The following is a 24304-nucleotide window of genomic DNA, read 5'->3' as shown; positions in this document are numbered from 1 at the left end:
TTACATTTCTTGCAATCTAAGTTTCTACAATTTATATTACTTGCACTTTAAGATTCAACTTTTTAACTTTCTTTGCCCTTTATTTTACAGTCAATTATCCCTCTCCCTTTACAATTCAAGCAATTTAGCTTCTGTTGGATACAAATCACTCAAATCAACTCTTGTTCGCTTGACTAAATCAACCACTAAACTAAAATTACTCAATCCTTCAATCCCTGTGGGATCGACCTTACTCACATGAGTTATTATTACTTGATGAGACCTGGTACACTTGCGGGTGAGTTTTGTGTTGTATCGTTTTCCACACATCAAGTTTTTGGTACCGTTGCCGGGGATTGATTAGATTGACAATGATTAAGTGAGGTGGTGATCTAGATTAAGCAATTTTTTTCTTTATTTTTGACTAACACATTAACTGTTTGAATTTTTGCCTAAGCTAACCTAAACTTCACTATAGCAATGGATTGAAGTGTTACTGTTTTTCTGGTTTTGTGTGATATTTATGTTTTAGTTGTATGTCAGGAACAAGGGGAGTTATACCCACTTTTTATGAACAAGACGAAAGAACCCTCAGGAGGTTAAGAAGAGCAGAAAGAGGGAAAGGCATTGTTGGAGAAGAGGACTCAGAAGAAGAATTCCAAGATATGGAGGAACACTCAATAAACCCAACAAATCCACCACCAGGAGCAGCCAACAACAACAACAATCCACCACAGAGAAGAGTTTTGGCTTCCTACACATTTGCAAATCCTAGACATTGTGGGAGTAGCATTCTTACCCCAAATGTCAATGCAAATAACTTTGAACTGAAGCCACAACTCATCACATTGGTTCAAAACAACTGCTCCTATGGAGGAGGACTGGTGCACGAAATTGTGATTCACACTTTTCACAACTCCGCACAACTAACCAGCAAGTGCACTGGGTCATCCAAGTAATACCTTACGTGAGTAAGGGTCGATTCCACGGAGATTGTTGGCTTGAACCAATCTATGGTTACCTTGTAAATCTTAGTCAGGAGATTAATTATGATTATCAGTTTGAATTGCAAAAAATAAAAGAGCATGAAATAAATACTTGTTATGCAGTAATGGAGAATATGTTGGAATTTTGGAGATGCTTTGTCCTCTGAATCTCTGCTTTTCCCCTGTCTTCTTCTTCACGCACGCAAGGTTCCTCCTATGGCAAGTTGTGTGTTGGTGGATCACCATTGTCAATGGCTACCATCCGTCCTCTCAGTGAAAATGGTCCAGGTGCGCTGTCACCGCACGGCTAATCATCTGTCGGTTCTCACTCATGCTGGAATAGGATCCATTGATCCTTTTGCGTCTGTCACTACGCCCAACCCTTGTGAGTTTGAAGCTCGTCACAGTCATTCAATCCCTGAATCCTACTCGGAATACCACAGATAAGGTTCAGACTTTCCGGATTCTCAAGAGTGCTGCCAATGGATTCTAGCTTATACCAAGAAGATTCTGATTAAGGAATCCAACAGATACTCATTCAATCGAAGGTAGAACGGGAGTGGTTGTCAGGCACGCGTTCATAGATTGAGAATGGTGATGAGTGTCACGGATCATCACATTCATCATATTGAAGTGTGAATGAACATCTTAGATAGAAACAAGCGTGTTTGAATAGAAAACATAAATAATTGCATTAATTCATCAAGACACAGCAAAGCTCCTCACCCCCAACAATGGAGTTTAGAGACTCATGCTGTCAAAGAGTACAAAGTTAAGATCTAAAAATGTAATTAGGTGCAAAATAAATCTCTAAAAGTTGTTTAAATACTAAACTAGTAACTTAGGTTTACAGAAAATGAGTAAACTAAGATAGATAGTGCAGAAATCCATTTCTGGGGCCCACTTGGTGTGTGCTGGGGCTGAGACTTGAGCTTTACACGTGCCTAGGTTGTTTCTAGAGTTAAACGCCAGGTTGTAACCTGTTTCTGGCGTTTAACTCCAATTTGTAACCTGTTTCTGGCGTTTAACGCCAGAATGCAACATGGAACTGGCGTTGAACGCCAGTTTACATCGTCTATCCTTGAGAAAAGTATGGACTATTATATATTTCTGGAAAGCCCCGGATGTCTACTTTCCAACGCAATTAAGAGCACGCCAATTGGAATCCTGTAGCTCCAAAAAATCCATTCCGAGTGTAGGGAGGTCAGAATCCAAAAGCATCAGCAGTCCTTTTTCAGCCTGAATCAGATTTTTGCTCAGCTCCCTCAATTTCAGCCAGAAATTACCTGAAATCATAGAAAAACACACAAACTCATAGTAAAGTCCAGAAATGTGATTTTTTTTTAAAAAATAATAAAAATATAATAAAAAGTGACTAAAACATATTAAAAACTACCTAAAAACAATGCCAAAAAGCGTATAAATTATCCGCTCATCACAACACCAAACTTAAATTGTTGCTTGTCCCCAAGCAACTAAAAACAAAGTAGGATAAAAAGAAGAGAATATACAATGAATTCCAAAAACATCTATGAAGATCAGTCTTAATTAGATTAGCAGGGCTATTAGCTTTTTGCTTCTGAACAGTTTTGGCATCTCACTTTATCCTTTGAAGTTCAGAATGATTGGTATCTATAGGAACTCAAACTTCAGATAGTGTTATTGATTCTCCTAGTTCAGTATGTTGATTCTTGAACACAGCTACTTTATGAGTCTTGGCCGTGGCCCTAAGCACTCTGTTTTCCAGTATTACCACCGGATACATACATGCCACAGACACATAACTGGGTGAACCTTTTCAGATTGTGACTTAGCTTTGCTAAAGTCCCCAATTAGAGATGTCCAGGGTTCTTAAGCACACTCTGTTTTTGCTTTGGACCTCGACTTTAACCGCTCAGTCTCAAGTTTTCACTTGACACCTTCACGCCACAAGCGCATGGTTAGGGACAGCTTGGTTTAGCCGCTTAGGCCAGGATTTTATTCCTTTAGGCCCTCCTATCCACTGATGCTCAAAGCCTTGGATCCTTTTTATTACCCTTGCCTTTTGGTTTTAAGGGCTATTGGCTTTTTGCTCTTGCCTTTTGGTTTAAAGATCTTTTGGCTTTTTCTGCTTGCTTTTTCTTTTTCTTGCACTCTTTTTTTTTCACATTTTTTTTCTACAAGCTTTGTTCTTCACTGCTTTTTCTTGCTTCAAGAATCATTTTTATGGTTTTTCAGATTATCAAATAACATTTCTCCTTTTTCATCATTCTTTCAAGAGCCAACAATTTTAACATTCATAAACAACAAATTCAAAAGACATATGCACTGTTCAAGCATTCATTTAGAAAACAAAAAGTATTGCCACCATATCAAAATAATTAAACTATTTTAAAATTTGAAATTCATGTACTTCTTTTTCTTTTTCAGAAAACATTTTTCATTTAAGAAAGGTGATGGATTTATAGGACATTCATATCTTTAAGACATAGATACTTAGATACTAGTGATCATGTAATAAGACCCAAACATAAATAAACATAAAGCATAGTAAACGAAAAATAGAGAAATAAGAACAAGGAGATTAAGGAACGGGTCCACCTTAGTGAGGGTGGCGTCTTCCTCTTCTTGAAGAACCAATGGTGCTCTTGAGCTCCTCTATGTCTCTTCCTTGTCTTTGTTGCTCCTTCCTCATAGCTCTTTGATCTGCAGTCAAATGCTCTACCACTGAACTATGGACCCTTGAGATGAACCTCTCCATCTCTCATGACTCGGGGGTGAAAGCAACTGCCTTCCTTTTCCTCTTTCTAGAGACCCAAAATCTCATTGATATGGTGGCTAACAACCAATATTTCTTTGCTCACCAAAGGCAACGCCAACCATCACAAAGGAAAGGAGTGATGGAGTTGGAAGGAGTGGACTCAATCCTAGCTCAAAACAAAATGATGCAGCAACAGATTTAGCAACAATTTGAGCAAATGGTCAAGAGGATTGATAGCCTCCAAGTTGCAGCAGTAAATACAAGTCAGCCATCAACCACATGGGGGCAAGGTGAAGAAGCTTGTGAAGATCAACCGCAAGAACAAGTGAATTACATGCATAATCAAGGCTCTGGACACAATGAGATTTATGGTGACACGTATAACCCATCCTGGAAGAACCACCCCAACCTCAAATGGAGAGACAATCACACTCAGACTCAACAGCCATGGCAAAGGAATTCAAACCAAAACAGTTAGAAAAACACAAACCACAACAACCAGCAGAATAACAATCAAAATGCATACAGAAAACCACAAAAAACTTACCCCAATTCTAACCATCATCCATCCAATAACCAAGCCATCAATCAAAACACTTACCATCAACCCTCAACACCTCACAACCAACCAATCTCACAAGTCTCTCAGAGGATCACCAATTTGGAGCTCTTAATAGAGAAAATAATGAAGCACCAAGAGATGACAACAAAGAACCAGGAAGCTTCCATGAAGGATATGGAGAGGCAGATTGGACAGCTTTCCAAGAAAATTGCTATTGAGAGACCATCAAGCTCATTACCAAGTGACACCATTCCTAATCCAAAAGAGGAGTGCAAAGCTATACAGCTAAGGAGTGGGAAGACATTGGTGGACAACAGAGAAGTAACCAAGAAGCCTAAGAAAAGCAACAAAGAGCCAACAGAGAAAGAGGAAACCAGCAACAAGGATGTGACAATAGGCAAGCAGGCTCAAGAAAAGGAAGACCAACCATAAATCTCAAGAAAGGGGAAGGAAGCAATGGAGGAATCAACTAAGGATCACAGGCAGGGAGTGAACTTCACACCTTCATTGCCATATCCCCAAAGGTTCAACAAAGAGACAAAGGATTGATAAACCCCGATTTTGTGGTTTATCTTGTGCTTATTTTGGGGGATTTTATCACCTTTTCTCACATTTATTCAATAAAAATAGCATGGTTTTGTAATTTTCCCTTGAATTGTGCTTAAATGTGAAAACATGCTTTTTAGGCCCTAAAATTGGTAATTTTAATTCACTTTAATTCTATTCGATGCCTTGACATATTTGTTAAGTGATTTCAGGTTCATAGGGAAAGTATTGGATGGAAAAAGTGAGAAGAAAAGCATGCAAGCGGGAGAACAAATGAAGAAATGAAGGAATCGGAAAGTTGTCAAGCCCGACCTCTTCGCACTCAATCGACCATAACTTGAGCTACAGAGGTCCAAATGAGGCGGTTCCTATTGCGTTGGAAAGCTAACATCCGGGGCTTCAAAATGACATAAAATTTGCTATATGTTACTTCGCGCTGAGGGGCGCGCATGCGCACTTTGCGCGTGCGCGCCGATTCTGCCATGGCCCACTAAAGTGAATTCGCCCCCAGCGAATTCTGAAACACTTTGGGCCCAACCCAACTCATTTCTGATGCTATTTCAGCCAAGGATTGAAGGAGAGTCAAGACACATAGTCATAATTTAGTTATTCAAGCATGTTTTAGGGTAGAATTCTAGAGAGAGAGACTCTCTCCTCTCTCTAGATTTAGGATAGCAATTAGGATCAAATTAGGTTAATCACTCTCAAATTTCTCTTTCAATTCTTGTTTTGATTTCAATTCTCTTTATAATTTAGTGTTCTATTATCTTAATCTTCTTAGTTTCTCTTGTTAATTTCCATTTATTTTGCCATTTTTATGTTTATGAACAATTGTTGGATCTTAATTTCTTTTAATGCAATTTTATGTTTCCATATTTCTTTTATGTTGATCTTGATTGTTATTATGATTTCTTGCTTATGTTAGTTGTGGTCTCTTTTTAATTCTTGCATTTTGTGATGTTTACTTTTCTTGCACTCTAGGTGTTTGTTAAAATGCTTCCTCTAGTTTTTGAGTAGTTTTCTTTGCTCTTGGCCTAGGCTAAGGGAATTGAGTGACCTTGAGTCATTGGGTCTCATTGAATTGGTGAATTGAGAACCCTGTGTGATCAATTTGAAGCTCATTAATGCTAACCCACTACTAAGCTAATTAGTAGATAGGTTAGGACTTATGGGTGGATGTGATCAAGCCTATTTGACGTACTTCAAGCCTAGGAGTAGATATTACGTACTTAAGGCTTTGGAAGTAGACTTAATGGGTTGGCCTCTCATAATTATCAATATTTGGTATGTAGGCAAGGATGGTGATCTCAATTACCTATGTCTAGACAAGAGTTCTTACTATTTCTTTTATTAGTTCTTGTTGTTTTACTTTCTTGTCATTTATGTTTTCTTGTCAAATATCAAATCTATGAATTCTCACTTTGGCTATGAGTGTGATTACAACTATGTTGTAGGAAATGGGAACTTCAATGAAGATGTGCATCAAGAATGGGATAACCAAAGGTGGGAGGAGCCATATGCATATGATCAATCCTCTTGGCAACAACCTCCACCAATTCACTATGAAGAAGAGCCATTCTATGATGCATACAATCCAATGGTTATGGTGAATCCCCTTGTGACTTCCAAGAACCACCACCATATGCCTATGAGCCATATCCTCAACATAGCCATCAACCATACTCACAAGCCCCTTCTTACCAACTATCTTCACATGACCCTAATCCATATCCATCCTACCAACAACCATATGAGCCATATGAGCCACACATAGAGCCACCACCATTCCAATATCAACAATTTCAAGATGAAACACCTCCAATGTATGAAAATTTTCAATCACAAGATGAATACCACTTTCCACCACAACCTCCCATGGAAGAATACTCATGTCCTTCAATCCAAGAATCATATGATCCTACTCATGATATCCAAGAAGAACAAGAGCCAAGGGATCATTTCAAGGAGACATTGGATCAATTTCAAGCAACCATGGAGTGTTTTGTGCAACAAATGGAAAGAATGGGAAATATTGAACCACCACAACCCTACCAAGAAGAACCACCTTCCAACTACAATACCCTTCCCTCAAACAATGAACCCCCTCTTCCACCATTACCTCCCGATGAAGCCCTCGTGCTAGAATTGAGAGATCTTGAATCTCATCTCTTAAGGCGACACGAGGAGGATGGAAAGAAATTTGAGGAGTTAAGAGCAAAAACGGCTATCATGGTAGAAGCCATTAGCAACATAGTCTCATCCCGCCTAAGCCTATGCGATCAAGGCACTTCCACTGTAGAATGGGGAGAAGCAACCAAGGAGCTTAGCGAGGGAGTGAACTTGAAGCTCCAAGGTGAAGAAGAGGAGTTAAAGCAAGTAATGCAACAAGAGGAGGAAGTAGAGATTATTGAACAAGAGGAAGAAGTGGTTGAAGACTTAGGAGATGCGGAACCACCTTGGGAGTCTAGGATTGAAGAAAACCCCTCCAAGATGATTGAATTTGATGCTAAGGAGGAATGTACACAACCTCCAAGGCATATCTCTTGTGAAGAATTGTATGGGATAGAGCAAGAATTGAGTTCCCTTGATGATGAAGATCAAGCATCAAGTCCTAGTGGTGAAGAATCCTTTGAGCATGAAGAACTTTCTCCCAAGAAGATGGAAAACAATGTGGAGGTAAATCTCTCTTGTCCTCCCATTTGTGATTTAAGTAAGGGAAAATGTTTAGATAAAATTATTGAACAAAGGATTGAAATTAAGAGATCTTGTGGAGAGGTAAAAGTCCTTAGAAAAAGGAGGATGGGAATTGAATACGCCTTGTCAAGACCCTTGGAATCACCTTTGCCTAGGTTGCCATCTACACCTTCATTTGAGTGGATGAAACTCATTTCTATTATCTTTATTATCCCACTCGAATATGGCTTGCTCGAAATGGATGGTCAACTTAGGATGCTTTATGGGATGAAGCGTAAAAGAAAAATGCTTTGTGGTTGGCGTTACAAATCAAGGCTTATTATGGTTGAAGCTTCAAAGAGCAAGGGTTGGACTAATGCTCAATTGGATGGGTCTAGGAGAATAGATTGGTGCTCCTATGAGAATTCATCTCTCTTGCCACCTAGAGGAAATCACCATGATCAACTCAAGGACGGGTGTGAAAGCAAAGTGTGGGATCCCAGATCGCACAAGGAAGATCAACTTTGGGAGCCTATGGTTTGTGAAGAACTCCATCAAAGCTTGGAATTATTAACTTTGAATGATGAAGCACAATGGAAGTCCAAGCATTGGTGGATGTTCCAAGATGGATTCAAGCACAAGCCACCTTGATGAAGAGCTCCCCATAAGTCCAACTTAAGGACAATAAACAAAAGTGCTAGGTGGGAGACACCCCACCATGGTAAACTTGATGTGTATTTTTGCGGAAAACGAATTTTCCAACACACGAAACTAACCGGCAAGTGCACCGGGTCGCATCAAGTAATAAAACTCACGGGAGTGAGGTCGATCCCACAGGGATTGAAGGATTGAGCAATTTTAGTTTAGTGGTTGATTTAGTCAAGGGAATCAAGATTTGGTTGAGTGATTTGTGATTAACAGAATTTAAATTGCATGGAAAGTAAAGGGAATGGGTAAATTGCATGAAATTAAAGAGAACAGAAAATAAAGTGCTGAATCTTAAAGAACAAGAAATTAAATGGCAGAAACTTAGAACGTAAGAAATGTAAATTGCAGAATCTTAAAGTGTAAGAAATGTAAATGGCTTGAATTGTAAAGGGAATTGGGAATTGGATTTGCAGAAATTAAACAAGGAAAAGAAAAATTCAACAAACAGGAATGTAAAGATGGATTCAATTAAACCGGATCTTAAATGAAAAAGAGAATAAGCTTGGTGTAACAACGAAACAAGGAAATTGAAATTGAAAGCTATAGATCTCAGGACTCAAGAGACTAGATAGCCAAGTCTAGATCTCACTGCCTTCCTAGATCCAGCAAGAACAATTGCAGAGGAAATGAAGAGATGTAAATTGCAGAGAAAGTAGAAGAAGAAGCAATTAACAGAAATGGAAACTCAATGCTGAAAATGAAACAAGATCCCAAGGTGAGATTGAAACAGAATTTCTTCAATTCTCCACCCAAGATCCAAAACAAGAAAAGTAAAGAGTGCTGAGCAAGAATAAGGAAGAAGAGAGATCAATTCTCCTTCCCAATTCTCTAGAATTCTAAAGCAACAATTCAAAAATGTAAAGGTGAGCTCTCTGTAAGTGTTCCAAAATTCTCTCCAAAGAAAAGCTCTCCTTTAAAACTTAAATCCTAAGCTATTTATACACTTTCTTCAAATGGTCTTCAAGCCTTGAATTGGGCCTTTGCTCTTGATGGAATTGGGTTGATAAGAGTCTCTGTTGATTGCTCTTGGAGTTGGAGAGAAACCCATTGTGAACTGGGTCAAGAATCATAAAAGTTTGAGTAAAAGTTTGAGGCAAACTTTTACTCAAACTTTTTATACCAGATGGCTTCACTTGCTGCTACCAACGTTTGGGCTAAAGTTTGAGGTCAAACTTTTGCTCAAACGTTGGTCCCCTTGTGTATATGTGTGGCGCCAACGTTTGCCAAAAAGCTTGAGGCAAACGTTGGCGCAAGCTTTTCTCCTCCAGGGTGTGCAAGTGTGGCGCCGACGTTTGCCAAAAAGCTTGAGGCAAATGTTGGCGCAAGCTTTTCTCCTCCAGGGTGTTGTTTTTGTGATGCCAACGTTTGCCAAAAAGTTTGAGGCAAATATTGGCTCAAGCTTTCCTCCCAAAAGTTTGAGCTAAAGTTTGAGGCAAACTTTGGCTCAAGCTTTTTTCCTCTGGGGTGTTTTCAATTCTTCCAAAAGTTTGAGCTAAAGTTTAAGGCAAACTTTGGCTCAAGCTTTTTGTTCTCTCTTGCTCCTAGCCATTCCTTCTTTCTTCAACCTTCTTCAAAACTCTTTTCACCTATCATCAATCAATCAAAACAATCAAAGCTATGCCCCAAATCATGAGATTGTGTTTCTTTCATAATATATGACAATTATAGCATAAAATCTCGTGAAAGTGCATGAATTCACCCATGGTTGATTGAACCAAAGGAAACATGGAAATCTACCCAATTGGCTTGCTTATGGCTTAAGAAAGTGCATAAAATCAATTGAAAATAAAAGAAAAAGACTAGTAAAAATAGGCTAAGATGACTTGTCATCACAACACCAAACTTAAAACTTGCTTGTCCCCAAGCAAGAAAAGAATTATGCTCAAAGGTTCTTCCAATCAGAATGGATTTGAAAAATTACATGTACTATCCTGTGAGTGAAGTGATCTCAGAGCCTTGGGCCATGTTCTTTTTTGTTTTTGTATTTTCTTTATTTTCTTTTGTTTTGTTTGCTGCTTCTCGGATCAATAAATTTTTGAGAATCTCCACAATAATTCTTTGAACTTCATGTCCTGCCTATGAGCTCCCATGCAAGTTTTCATAAGCATGCAACCTCAATACATAATCATACAACTAGAACCACCACTTCTCCTAATCTTTTGCTTGCCTCAAAATTGTTTAATTCCTCAACCCTTCTTTTCAAAGAACTTTCATGTGATGCATATTTATTTATTTATTTTTTTTTGAATTATTGAGTGCAAACAAGTTTTGGAGATAGTGTTGTAAATGATCAAGCATCTTGCTTATTGAATTGCAGAAAAACTATATTAGACAGAAGGACAGGTAGGGGTATAATATAACTTTCAATCACAGCAATATCTGATAATGAATAATACAACCTTTTGGAGTCTAATTGCTGTCCTCTTCCTCATCATCATTGCTAGTCTTCACATTCCTCTTTCATCTCTTTGATTGATGATGCTAAATCTTCCCAAAAGTTTGTATGGTACTCTGTAGTGATATTTGAAAGTTGCTTGTTCCCCAAGCACTTAGAAACAATGGTTAGCATGCATGATTTATTTGTGGGCCTTTGTACTTACTTTGGTGTGGGAACACCAAACTTAGTACCTTGCCAATGGTTATTGTTCATCAAACTAACCAGATGTGAAACTCTTTTTCTTTGCTAAAAGTAGTAAAACTGAAAACTAGGAAACAGCAAAAATAGTTAACTAGTTTATTTAAGTGCTTGAAGCTAGCATGATGCAGAAGATGAGAATATGTTTTATGATGAAATTTTGGTGTAACACTAAACTTAGAATCCTTCATTCTCCCTTATATTGTTTTGGTGTGTAACACCAAACTTAGCTTCTTGCAATATAGATGAAGTTAATTAACCTTTTTATTAAAATAACTATGGAAAGAAAACTACCTCAGGTTGGGTTGCCTCCCAACAAGCGCTCTTTTATTGTCATTAGCTTGACATCCTTCATCCTTTGATCATGGAAGTTGAGGCTTCTGTTGCCTTTGGTTTCCCCCTCTCACCGTGGGCTTTTCCTTGATGATTGTTTCTTTTCCCGTAGCCTTCTCACTTTTTTCCATAACTGCTTTCCCTTTCAACCCAGCAGCTTTTTCACTGTTCTTTGGGTCATCTTCAGTGGCCCTTAGGGATATATTTGCCTTTCTCTCGCCCAATTCAGCAAGGTTTTGAACCAGTTGTTCCATTTGCCTTTCAACTCTTCTGAGTGAGGCCTCTTGGTTCCTGCTTATCATCTCTTGATTTTTCCTTATTTCTTCCTGCTCTATTGTTATCATTTCTTGAACTTTCATGAATCTTTCCATCATCATTTCTAGAACATAGAGTCTTTGAGAGTTTGGAATTGGTTGTGGTTGTGTCAACTGTGATGGTTGATGAGAGCCATTTTGGGCGAGTTGTGAGGTAGGATGGGGTTGGAAGTGTGTGCATTGGGGTGGTGCGTGATGGTTGTTGTTGTGGGGGTGGTTTTTATACTGGTTTTTGAAATTGGGGTTGTTGCAGTTGAAGTCCCTTGGTCTTTGATTTTGGTTTTCAACCCCCCTCCAGTTGGATTGAGTTCTCCAGGGTAGGTTGTACACATCATTCTGAGTCCTACGTTGGGACATGCTTGAGGAACTGTTTGGAGAGTGTGATCGTTCATGACTTTGTTGCTCATAGTTAATTACTCCAAAGCCGTTTTCAGGTTGATTCCAACAATGGGGATTTTGAGGTGAGTTCTGTGCATTTGCCACAGCATGTTGCAGTTCATCTACTTTTCTGTTAATTAGCTCCAATTGTTGCTTAAGCTGTTGATGTATCTGCTCGCTTTGAGCCATGATTGCACGAATACCTTCAATTTCCTTCTCTTGTGCGAATGGTTGCACTCTTGCCTCTGGTTTAACAGTTCTCTGAGGTGGTTTCAGCTTGGCTAGGAGTTCACTCATTAGTTCTTCCCATCCGATGATGTTTCCTTGTGGGAAAGCTTCAAACCACTGAGCAATGTCGTTCATGGTGATGAGTGGTTGCTTGTCATCTAAGGTGGGGATATCACCCCCCTACTTACTGGAATTCGTTGAGTTCCCCTCCATGATCTGCACAATCACAAACTGTCCAAATGAAGATTGAATATATTCATGCCCAAAATGTGATCAGAAAATTAGCTGACACAATGTATCAAACAGTTGATCGGCTTGAAAGATTAATAAAAAAAAATTGCTTCTCTCTTATATTCAACAAGAAAAAGCATAAGAATCACACAAATCCAGAGAAACCACGAAAACTTCAATCTATTGCTAGAATGAAGTTTTAGTTAGCTTAAGCAAAAATTCAAACAGTTAGTGGGTTAGTCCAAAGTTAGAGAAACAGAAAATAAAAATGCTAGATCTTGATCTCCACTTCACTTAATCATTGTCAATCTATTTCAATCCCCGGCAACGGCGCCAAAAACTTGATGTGTATTTTTGCGGAAAACGAATTTTCCAAACACACGAAACTAACCGGCAAGTGCACCGGGTCGCATCAAGTAATAAAACTCACGGGAGTGAGGTCGATCCCACAGGGATTGAAGGATTGAGCAATTTTAGTTTAGTGGTTAATTTAGTCAAGCGAATCAAGATTTGGTTAAGTGATTTGTGATTAACAGAATTTAAATTGCATGGAAAGTAAAGGGAATGGGTAAATTGCATGAAATTAAAGAGAACAGAAAATAAAGTACTGAATCTTAAAGAACAAGAAATTAAATGGCAGAAACTTGGAACACAAGAAATGTAAATTGTAGAATCTTAAAGTGCAAGAAATGTAAATGGCTTGAATTGTAAAGGGAATTGGGAATTGGATTTGCAGAAATTAAACAAGGAAAAGAAAAATTCAACAAACAGGAATGTAAAGATGGATTCAATTAAACCGGATCTTAAATGAAAAAGAGAATAAGCTTGGTGTAACAACGAAACAAGGAAATTGAAATTGAAAGCTATAGATCTCAGGACTCAAGAGACTAGATAGCCAAGTCTAGATCTCACTGCCTTCCTAGATCCAGCAAGAACAATTGCAGAGGAAATGAAGAGATGTAAATTGCAGAGAAAGTAGAAGAAGAAGCAATTAACAGAAATGGAAACTCAATGCTGAAAATTAAACAAGATCCCAAGGTGAGATTGAAACAGAATTTCTTCAATTCTCCACCCAAGATCCAAAACAAAAAAAGTAAAGAGTGCTGAGCAAGAACAAGGAAGAAGAGAGATCAATTCTCCTTCCTAATTCTTTAGAATTCTAAAGCAACAATTCAAAAATGTAAAGGTGAGCTCTCTGTAAGTGTTCCAAAATTCTCTCCAAAGAAAAGCTCTCCTTTATAACTTAAATCCTAAGCTATTTATACACTTTCTTCAAATGGTCTTCAAGCCTTGAATTGGGCCTTTGCTCTTGATGGAATTGGGTTGATAAGAGTCTCTGTTGATTGCTCTTGGAGTTGAAGAGAAACCCATTGTGAACCGGGTCAAGAATCATAAAAGTTTGAGTAAAAGTTTGAGGCAAACTTTTACTCAAACATTTTATACCAGATGGCTTCACTTGCTGCTACCAACGTTTGGGCTAAAGTTTGAGGTCAAACTTTTGCTCAAACGTTGGTCCCCTTGTGTATATGTGTGGCGCCAACGTTTGCCAAAACGCTTGAGGCAAACGTTGGCGCAAGCTTTTCTCCTCCAGGGTGTTGTTTTTGTGATGCCAACGTTTGCCAAAAAGTTTGAGGCAAACGTTGGCTCAAGCTTTTCTCCCAAAAGTTTGAGCTAAAGTTTGAGGCAAACTTTGGCTCAAGCTTTTTTCCTCTGGGGTGTTTTCAATTCTTCCAAAAGTTTGAGCTAAAGTTTGAGGCAAACTTTGGCTCAAGCTTTTTGTTCTCTCTTGCTCCTAGCCATTCCTTCTTTCTTCAGCCTTCTTCAAAACTCTTTTCACCTATCATCAATCAATCAAAACAATCAAAGCTATGCCCCAAATCATGAGATTGTGTTTCTTTCATAATATATGACAATTATAGCATAAAATCTCGTGAAAGTGCATGAATTCACCCATGGTTGATTGAATCAAAGGAAACATAGAAATCTACCCAATTGGCTTGCTTATGGCTTAAGAAAGTGCATAAAATCAATTGAAAATAAAAGAAAAAGACTAGTGAAAATAGGCTAAGATGACTTGTCATCAAAACTCTTTCCTTTTTCTCTTTTGTACATATTGGTAAAATATGTTTAATTTCATGTTTTGTTTGATTAGTTGAGTTTAATTGAGAGTCTAGTAGGTTAAATCAGGTTTTATGATGTTTTGGTAGCTGTTTGGAGGTTTGGAATGCTTGGTTTGGTGTAAAAACATAGAAAAATTTTGAAAAATAGAACACCAACCCGCGCGTGCGCGCACCTGGCGCGTAGGCGCGCCTCAAGCATTTTCGACCATCCACGCAGACGCACCATGTACGCGTACGCGTGGATTGAACTTTTCCACCCCTCCATACATTTTCCCAAGAGTTGTGCCTGGAGTGTGCCAACTTTGTGTCCAAAGGCACGCGCACGCGTACTGTGCGCATACGTGCCACTCTCGAAATAACCCACCGACGCGCAGACGTGCCGTACGCGTCCGCGTCGCTTCTATTTCATCCATCCACGCTTGCGCGCACATTACGCGCACGCGTGGACTGCCCTGTTTCACCCACCTTCTTTTCTTCTCCTCTTTCCATTTCTTTCCTTCTTCTCTCTTCTCTTCTTTTCCTTCCACCCTCCAATCATCATCCAACACTACCAAACATCATGTAATACCATTTCTTTAGTTAGTTAGTTTGTTTAATTTTTGTTTTCCATTATAAATGTTGGATTACTAATCTTGTTTACTGTTTACTGCTGCTTATTGATAGGATGTTGGTTTAACATCATTGTTGTTATTGTCATTGTTGGATTTCTTTGTTGAGGTTATATTTGGTTACTTGGTTTGGAATTTTTCATGTTTAACACTTTTGAATACCAAGTACTGGTTACATTGCCTTCATGCATCTTAATTCTTTGAATTGCATGTTTTGGCCACCATGCATTCATCATCTATTGTTGGGCAATTGTACATTATCAATGCATTCTTTTTAGGATGCTTGTTCTAATTGATCATCACCTATTTCATGAATTGAGATTGTGGAATTGTGAAATCTGATCGAAAGCTTACCTAGTGACGTATTTTTGAGCTTTTCAAGCTTTGTGGACTATGCTTGCTATGTGATTGATTTTATTTTACTTCTACATCCTTTTCCTAAGTTCCATAGCATCCATGTGTTTCACCTCTATGTCACTTAGGTGTTGCAACATCTTCAACATGTGTCATTGATTGTTGTGTGAAGCTCATATACCATTTTGTTCACTAAGTTTACCTACACATCAATCAATGTTCATGCATTATCCAATTTCACAATCGCTTGATTTTTGCTTGAATGCTTTTATGCTTCTTCACTACTTGTTGGATTGTTTTAGCCTACAAGTCTTTTAAAGTATCTCAAGCACACAAGAATGAGTGAAGTGCATGTTTTCTTTTGTATAATTGTGACATGATTTTTAAATACTAGGGTGTGAGTTCTAAACCGCATGCAAGTTAGGACCCACACACTTATTTTTCATTAATGTCACACTAATTCACTCACTCAATTCTAGTGATTTACCTCATTCCAACAATTCACGCTTCCTTGCTTTTGTATTCTCTCATCTTACGGTGTTTATTTTGTTTTTCATGATTGATGCACCATAAGCAAAAATGGAAGCAGAAGGAAGAACAGGCAGCACCGGTTGACCTACCAGCTGAAGGTAGTAACTCGGAAAGTAGCCGTACCCCCTTTCTCATTTAGTGCACCGAGGACGGTGCAAAATTTTAAGTGTGGGGAGGTCGTCTGACCACTCGGCGTCTTTGGGTGACAAGTTTCTAATTCCAACACTTTTGCATTCCATTTTAGGATTTTTAGTTGTATTTTCGTATTTTGCATATGTATATATTAAGCTTAGTCAAAATCATGATATCTTCCAAGTATTTTATCTATAGGGCACCCCAATTGAAAAAAAAAATTTTTTTTAGAACTTGCTTGAATTATATACTTTGTGGAACATGATTTTTGAGCTAAGAACACAAGCATGTGAGATTTGAGCCTAATTGTGTGGTTACATCATATATATAACCACTTATTTTCATTCTTGTGTGCATTATTCTCTTCCTATGATTGTAATCTTTGATTTGTTTAATTCTATATGTCCATTATTTTGTGTATACATGCATTTATATGATTGAGGCCATTGTTCAAATAGCTCACTTACCCAAATAGCCTACCTTTTATCTTCCATTGATAACCAATTTGAGCCTATGCTTAACCCATTTGTTCTTAATTGTAGCACATTACAAGTCTAAGCGAAAAACAATAAATATCTCTTGATTTGGATCTTTGATTAGCTTAGGCTAGTGAGAGTGTTCATCATTTAATTTTGGGAGAGTTGGGAACATTGGGTAGAGATAAAAGTGTGTTTGTGTTTTTGTTGAAAAATTTTTGGGAATTGGGTACATACTCATGTATTAATCATGTGTAAACCATACGCATTGATGTTCTTGTATACATTTTAGCTTGAAAAAAAAAGAAATATATAGAAAAGAAAGAAAAGAAAGCAATAAGAAGGGGACAAAAATGTCCCAAAGTCAAGGTTCAATAAAAGTCAATGCATATGGGTGGTGATCAAAAAGAGAATGCATGAGTGTGTGAAAAAGTGAAGAATGGGTAGTTAGGTTGTTTAGAATTGTATAGGTTATCACAGGTTAGGTGGGAAGTTTAAGTTAATCAAAGATTCAAATCTCAAGCCCACTTGACCATATGCATCCTACCTTGACCCTAGCCCCATTACAACCTATGGGAAAGCCCTCATGATATTTGTATGCATGCATAAAGTAATTGTTGATTGTTAGATGAAAAACAAACCTTGGAAAACATGATTAGGGGATGATTGAGTGAATCAACCCCATACACTTGAGTGACTAGAGCGGATACACATCCGGTGAGGGTTCGACTGCTCAATTACATGTTTTCACCCATGATCATGTCTTTTCTTGCAAGTTTGTAAAATCTTCTTAATAATTCAATTCAATTGTGGGTTGAGTTTTGACTAAGTGGATGCATTCATGTAGATAGATTGCATATGGATAGATTGCATTTAGTTAGTTTGCATTGAATAAATGTTGATACCCCTTTGCTTCTTTCTTGATTTTAGCATGAGGACATGCTTAGTTTAAGTGTGGGGAGATTTGATAAACCCCGATTTTGTGGTTTATCTTGTGCTTATTTTGGGGGATTTTATCACCTTTTCTCACATTTATTCGATAAAAATAGCATGGTTTTGTAATTCTCCCTTGAATTGTGCTTAAATGTGAAAACATGCTTTTTAGGCCCTAAAATTGGTAATTTTAATTCACTTTAATTCCATTCGATGCCTTGATATATTTGTTAAGTGATTTCAGGTTTATAGGGAAAGTATTGGATGGAAAAAGTGAGAAGAAAAGCATGCAAGCGGGAGAACAAATGAAGAAATGAAGGAACCGGAAAGCTGTCAAGCCCGACCTCTTCGCACTCAATCGAGGCGGTTGGAAAGCTAACATCCGGGGCTTCAAAATGACATAAAATTTGCCATATGTTACTTTGCGCTGAGGGGCGCGCACGCGCACTTTGCGCGCGCGCGCCGATTCTGCCATGGCCCACTAAAGTGAATTTGCCCCCAGCGAATTCTGAAGCACTTTGGGCCCAACCCAACTCATTTCTGATGCTATTTCAGCCAAGGATTGAAGGAGAGTCAAGACACTTAGTCATAATTTAGTTATTCAAGCATGTTTTAGGGTAGAATTCTAGAGAGAGAGACTCTCTCCTCTCTCTAGATTTAGGATAGCAATTAGGATCAAATTAGGTTAATCACTCTCAAATTTCTCTTTCAATTCTTATTTTGATTTCAATTCTCTTTATGTTTTAGTGTTCTATTGTCTTAATCTTCTTAGTTTCTCTTGTTAATTTCCCTTTATTTTGCCATTTTTATGTTTATGAACAATTGTTGGATCTTGATTTCTTTTAATGCAATTTTATGTTTCCATATTTCTTTTATGTTGATCTTGATTGTTATTATGATTTCTTGCTTATGTTAGTTGTGGTCTCTTTTTAATTCTTGCATTTTGTGATGTTTACTTTTCTTACACTCTAGGTGTTTGTTAAAATGCTTCCTCTAGTTTTTGAGTAGTTTTCTTTGCTCTTGGCCTAGGCTAAGGGAATTGAGTGACCTTGAGTCATTGGGTCTCATTGAATTGGTGAATTGAGAACCCTGTGTGATCAATTTGAAGCTCATTGACGCTAACCCACTACTAAGCTAATTAGTAGATAGGTTAGGACTTATGGGTGGATGTGATCAAGCCTATTTGATGTACTTCAAGCCTAGGAGTAGATATTACATACTTAAGGCTTTGGAAGTAGACTTAATGGGTTGGCCTCTCATAATTATCAATATTTGGTATGTAGGCAAGGATGGTGATCTCAATTACCTATGTCTAGCCAAGAGTTCTTACTATTTCTTTTATTAGTTCTTGTTGTTTTACTTTCTTGTCATTTATGTTTTCTTGTCAAATATCAAATCAACCCCCCCTTTTTGCATTTTCATAGCCAATAATTAAACACTTCATTACAACTCTTCGTGAGACGACCCGGAGTCCAAATACTCGGGTTAATTTTCATTTGGGGTTTGTTAATTGTGACAAAACCAAATTTTTGATGTGGGAATTGTTTGTTGGTTTGGAACTAGGCTTACAACGAAGTTATTCCTTCTATAAGAAGAAATTCTAGACCATCAAGCAAAACTCGTTCATCAAGGATCAACACTTCCACAAATTCCTTGAGGTTTTCAAGAGGATGGAGATAAACATCCATTTGGCTGAGGCATTAGAGCAAATGCCTCTATATGCGAAATTCTTGAAAGATCTCATCAATAAGAAGATAAGTTGGCAAGAGAAAGAAATAGTGCTTCTCACTGAAGAATGTAGTGCCGTGATTCAAAGGGGTATCCCACCAAAGCTCAAAGATCCAGGGAGTTTTGTAGTTTCATGTACCATAGGTAAGATGACCTTAGACAAAGCTCTCTGTGACCTTGGTGCTAGTATCAACTTAATGCCCCTCTCTATGATGAGGAAGCTTCCAATAGAAGAACTAAAACCCACCAGGATGTCGTTGGTAATGGCTGATAGATCAATCAAGACACCCAATGGAATCATGGAAAATCTCTTAGTAAAGGTGGCGGAGTTTATCTTCCCTGTGGATTTTGTGATTTTGGATACAGAAGAGGAAGAAAACAATTCAATCATCTTGGGAAGGCCATTTCTAGCCACTGCCAGAGCCATTATTGACGTAGAGAAGGGAGAAATGATCTTCAGGGTGCACAATGAGCAATTGGTCATTAATATCTTTAAATCAATGCAACACCCCCTGAACAAGAGAACTACATAAAGGTGGATATGATAGAAAGTATGGTAGAGGAAATGTTAGAGGCCACCTGTCAAGAGCAACAGGAAGAAGAAGTGGTAGAAATCTCCATTGAAGATAAGGAGAAAGAGAAGCCAAGACAGGAGTTGAAGCCCCTTTCACCTCACCTCAAATACATATTTCTTGGAGAAGAAGAGACCCTGCCAGTGATCATTAACTCCTCCCTGAATGTGGAAGAAGAAGCAAGGTTGATTGAAGTGTTGAAAGCTCACAAAACAGCCTTGGGTTGGACAATTGAAGACATCAAAGGCATTAGCCCAGCCATTTGTATGCACAAAATTCTGTTGGAAGAAGAATCAAAGCCTGTAGTTCAACCCCAAAGAAGGCTCAACCCAACCATGAAGGAGGTAGTTCAAAAAGAAGTCATGAAACTATGGAATGCTGGAATAATCTTTCCAATTTCTGACAGCTCATGGGTGAGCCCGGTTCAAGTTGTACCAAAAAAATGAGGAATGACAGTCATCACCAATGAGAAGAATGAGTTAATCCCCACTAGGATAGTGACTGGGTGGAGAATGTGCATAGAATATAGGAGATTGAACGATGCTACAAGAAAAGATCATTTTCCTCTACCCTTCATTGATCAAATGTTGGAGAGATTGGCGGGCCATGCTTATTACTGCTTCCTAGATGGATACTCTGGGTAAAATTAAATAGTGGTGGACCCCAAGGATCAAGAGAAGACTTCCTTCACATGTCCATTTGGAGTTTTCGCCTACAGGAGGATGCCCTTTGGGCTGTGCAATGCCCCAGCCACCTTTCAAAGGTGTATGCTTTCTATTTTCTCTGATATGATGGAAAAATTTGTAGAAGTCTTCATGGATGATTTTTCTGTCTTTGGCAATTCATTTAACACTTGTCTGCATCATTTAACTCTTGTTTTGAAAAGATGCCAAGAAACTAACCTAGTGTTAAATTGGGAGAAATGCCATTTTATGGTTCCTGAAGGGATAGTTCTTGGGCATAAAGTGTCAGGCAAATGTATAGAAGTTGATAAAGCTAAAATAGAAATTATTGAAAAACTTCCCATACCTGTCAATGTGAAAGCAGTAAGGAGCTTTCTTGGGCAAGCTGGCTTTTACAGGAGGTTCATCAAAGATTTTTCAAAAATAGCAAAACCATTGCGCAATTTGCTAATGCTTGATAGCCCTTTCATCTTTGATGACATTTGCAAACATGCCTTTGAAACCTTAAAGGGAAAACTCATTACAGCACCAATTATCACACCCCCTGATTGGAAACTACCTTTTGAACTTATGTGTGATGCAAGTGACCTTGCTATTGGTGCTGTGTTGGGACAAAAGAAAGACAAGCTGCACCATGTCATATATTATGCCAGCAAAGTGTTAAATGAAACACAGAAAAATTATACCACCACTGAGAAAGAGCTTTTGGCAATTGTACATGCATTTGATAAGTTTAGACAATACTTGATTGGTTCAAAGGTTATAGTATATACTGACCATGCTGCTCTCAAGTATTTAATGTCCAAACAGGATTCAAAACCAAGGCTTATTAGGTGGGTGCTGTTGCTACAAGAGTTCGATATTGAAGTAAGAGATAGAAAGGAGAGTGAGAATCAAGTAGCAGATCATTTATCAAGAGTGCCACAAGAAGTCAACCAGGATAGACCACAGCAAGTGAATGAGAATTTCCCTGATGAGCACATTTTTCAAGTTCAGCAAGCACCTTGGTTTGCCGACATAGCAAACTATAAAGTGGGAAGGAAGATACCTCAAGAATTCTCCAAGAAACAGGTGAAGAAGCTAATTAATGAAGCAATAAGGTTCTTGTGGGACGAACCTTTCTTATTCAAGAGATGCTCTGATGGAGTAATTAGGAGATGTGTCCCTGAAAACGAAATGAGAGATATATTGTGGCATTGCCATGGTTCGGCCTATGGTGGACACTTTGGACCAGAAAGAATAGCTGCAAAGATACTGCAAAGTGGCTTCTATTGGCCAACTATCTTCAAGGATGCCAGAGAGTTTGTTCACCAATGTAATGAATGCCAAAGAGCTGGAGGGTTAACAAGAAGGAATGAGATGCCTCAAAATTTTATTCTGGAAGTGGAGCTGTTTGATCTATGGGGGATCGATTTCATGGGATCCTTTCCCCCTTCCTACTCTATTAGATACATCTTGGTGGCAGTGGAGTATGTTTCAAAGTGGGTAGAAGCCATAGGCACAACCACCTGTGATGCACAGATTGTCCTTCAATTCCTTAAGAAGCACATTTTGACTAGATATGGGGTACCCAAGGGTCTTGTTAGTGATGGTGGTGGCTATTTCTGCAACAAACAGATGGAGAAACTCCTTCACAAATATGGAGTAATTCATAAAGTAGCCACACCATACCACCCTCAGACTAATGGTCAGTCTGAATTAGCAAATAGGGAGTGAAGAAGATCTTAGAGAAAACAGTGGGAATCATAAGAAAAGACTGGGTTAGGAAGCTAGAAGATGCACTCTGGGCATACATGACAGCTTTCAAGACTCCCATTGGAAAGTCCCCCTTTCAGCTATTGTATGGCAAGTCTTGCCATCTCCCTGTAGAACTTGAACACAAAGCTTTTTGGGCTACTAAACTCCTCAAACTTGATTCTCAGGTAGCACGGGAGAAAAGGTTATTACAACTAAATGAGTTGGATGAATTTAGGCTAGAAGCCTATGAAAATGCTAAGATATACAAGGAAAAAGCCAAGAGGTGGCATGACAGGAAGATCTTAAAGAAGGAGTTCAAACCAGGACAGCAAGTACTCCTGTATAACTCAAAGCTCAAGATTTTCCCTAGCAAACTTAGGTCTAAGTGGACTGGTCCATACTTGGTGACAAAGGTTTTTCCTTATGGAAGCCTTGAATTACTAGATGAAGCAACAAAGAGTCATTTCATAGCAAATGGTCACAGAGCAAAGCTTTACTTAGGAGGGCAATGGGACAAGGAAAAAGTAGTGCAAAATTTAAACTAAGCAAGTAGGAAGGATGTCAAGCTAGTGACAATAAAGAAGCACTTGTTGGGAGGCAACCCAACCTCAGGTAATTCACTTTTCATAGCTATTTCAATAAAAGGGTTAATTAGACTTATTTATATTGCAAGGAGTTAAGTTTGATGTTGCACACCAAAATAAATTAAGGGAGAATGAAGGATTCTAAGTTTGGTGTTCCACCAAAATCTCATTTAAAAGCACATCCTCACCTTCTGCATACATGGCTGCTAGCTCCGAGCAATCAGATAAACCAATTAACCAATTGTTCACTTTTTAGTTTTTCCAGTTTATTATTACCTTTAGCAAAGACAAAAGGATTTCACATATGGTTAACATGTTGCATCAGAAGCATTGGCAAGGAATTAAGTTTGGTGTTTCCACACCAAAATAAGTTTGAAAGCCATCTTAAATTCATGCATATTAACCATATACTTAAGGGCTTGAGAAGCAAGCCACTTTTGAGAACTATGCAGGAAAACATTCAATCGGTGGAGGGAACCTGCATCATTGTCCAAAGGAAATGCAACAAGGAGAGATGATGATAACAGAAAAAGAGCAGAGAAAATATTCCCAACAGGTTGTATTGATACTTAATGCTTGCTGCTTTGAAGTACTTTAATTTGGAAATTCTTATATGTCTTATTAAAGTATTCATTTGGTTGCAAGTAAAATTGTTTGTCAAGAATGTTGATATACATAATAATTATCATCCTTCATTACCTTGAATTTTATTTTGTTTCCCATGTGCCTTAATAAAAGAGAAATGCTTGAACTAGGAAGTAAATATCCAATGTTGCATAAATAAGAATGAAAGTTAGTGGTGGTATTTGTTGATTTAATGTATGGTTCATAAAATAAATGCTGCATAATGATATGTTCTTTGAAGTGTGAACTGGTTTGTTGTTATGAAGGCTTGTACCATTTAGGATCCCTTGAGAATGAAATAACAGAAAGAAAAAGGAAGAGAAAAAAGCCAAAAGTGGCAAAGAAAATAAACAATAAGGCTAGGCACCAATAGCTTGGACCCTAGGACACATGCCTATGGTGTTTTTGTATTAGGATATGCTTGGACAAGTTCTGAGGAGTATTTCAAAACTTGGCCACTTAGATCAACTGATTTGGGATTGCTAACTGAAAGTCCACAATAAAGAGCAACCTAGCTACAAAACACTTAGTTATCCAAAGAGATGCTGGGCATCAATGATCCTAGGAAGAAAAGGGTGAGCCATGTGTCTGTGGTGAAGGAATGTTGAGCAAAAATTAAGCCAAAGGCTGCTGCAATATTCGCCACCAAGCCTTTAAAGAATAATAAGCTCTCTGAGCTAAACAAAGAAGGAAAAGTTAGCAAGGGAACAAGCCAAAGTAAAGCCTTATAGCAGCAAACTTAGTAAATCTTTAAGGAAACATCTCTTATGTAACAGCAAACAATAAATGAACCACCATTGTCTGCATAAAAATCCTATGGACTGAATTCAACTATATGCTCAATAAGGATATACACACTTCTCTGTTTCATATCATTCTCTCTTATGTTTGATGCTTGCTTGGGGACAA

Source organism: Arachis ipaensis, chromosome B05 (genome assembly GCF_000816755.2).
Source record: "Arachis ipaensis cultivar K30076 chromosome B05, Araip1.1, whole genome shotgun sequence".
NCBI lineage: Eukaryota > Viridiplantae > Streptophyta > Magnoliopsida > Fabales > Fabaceae > Arachis > Arachis ipaensis.
This window is presented reverse-complemented; position numbering follows the sequence as displayed.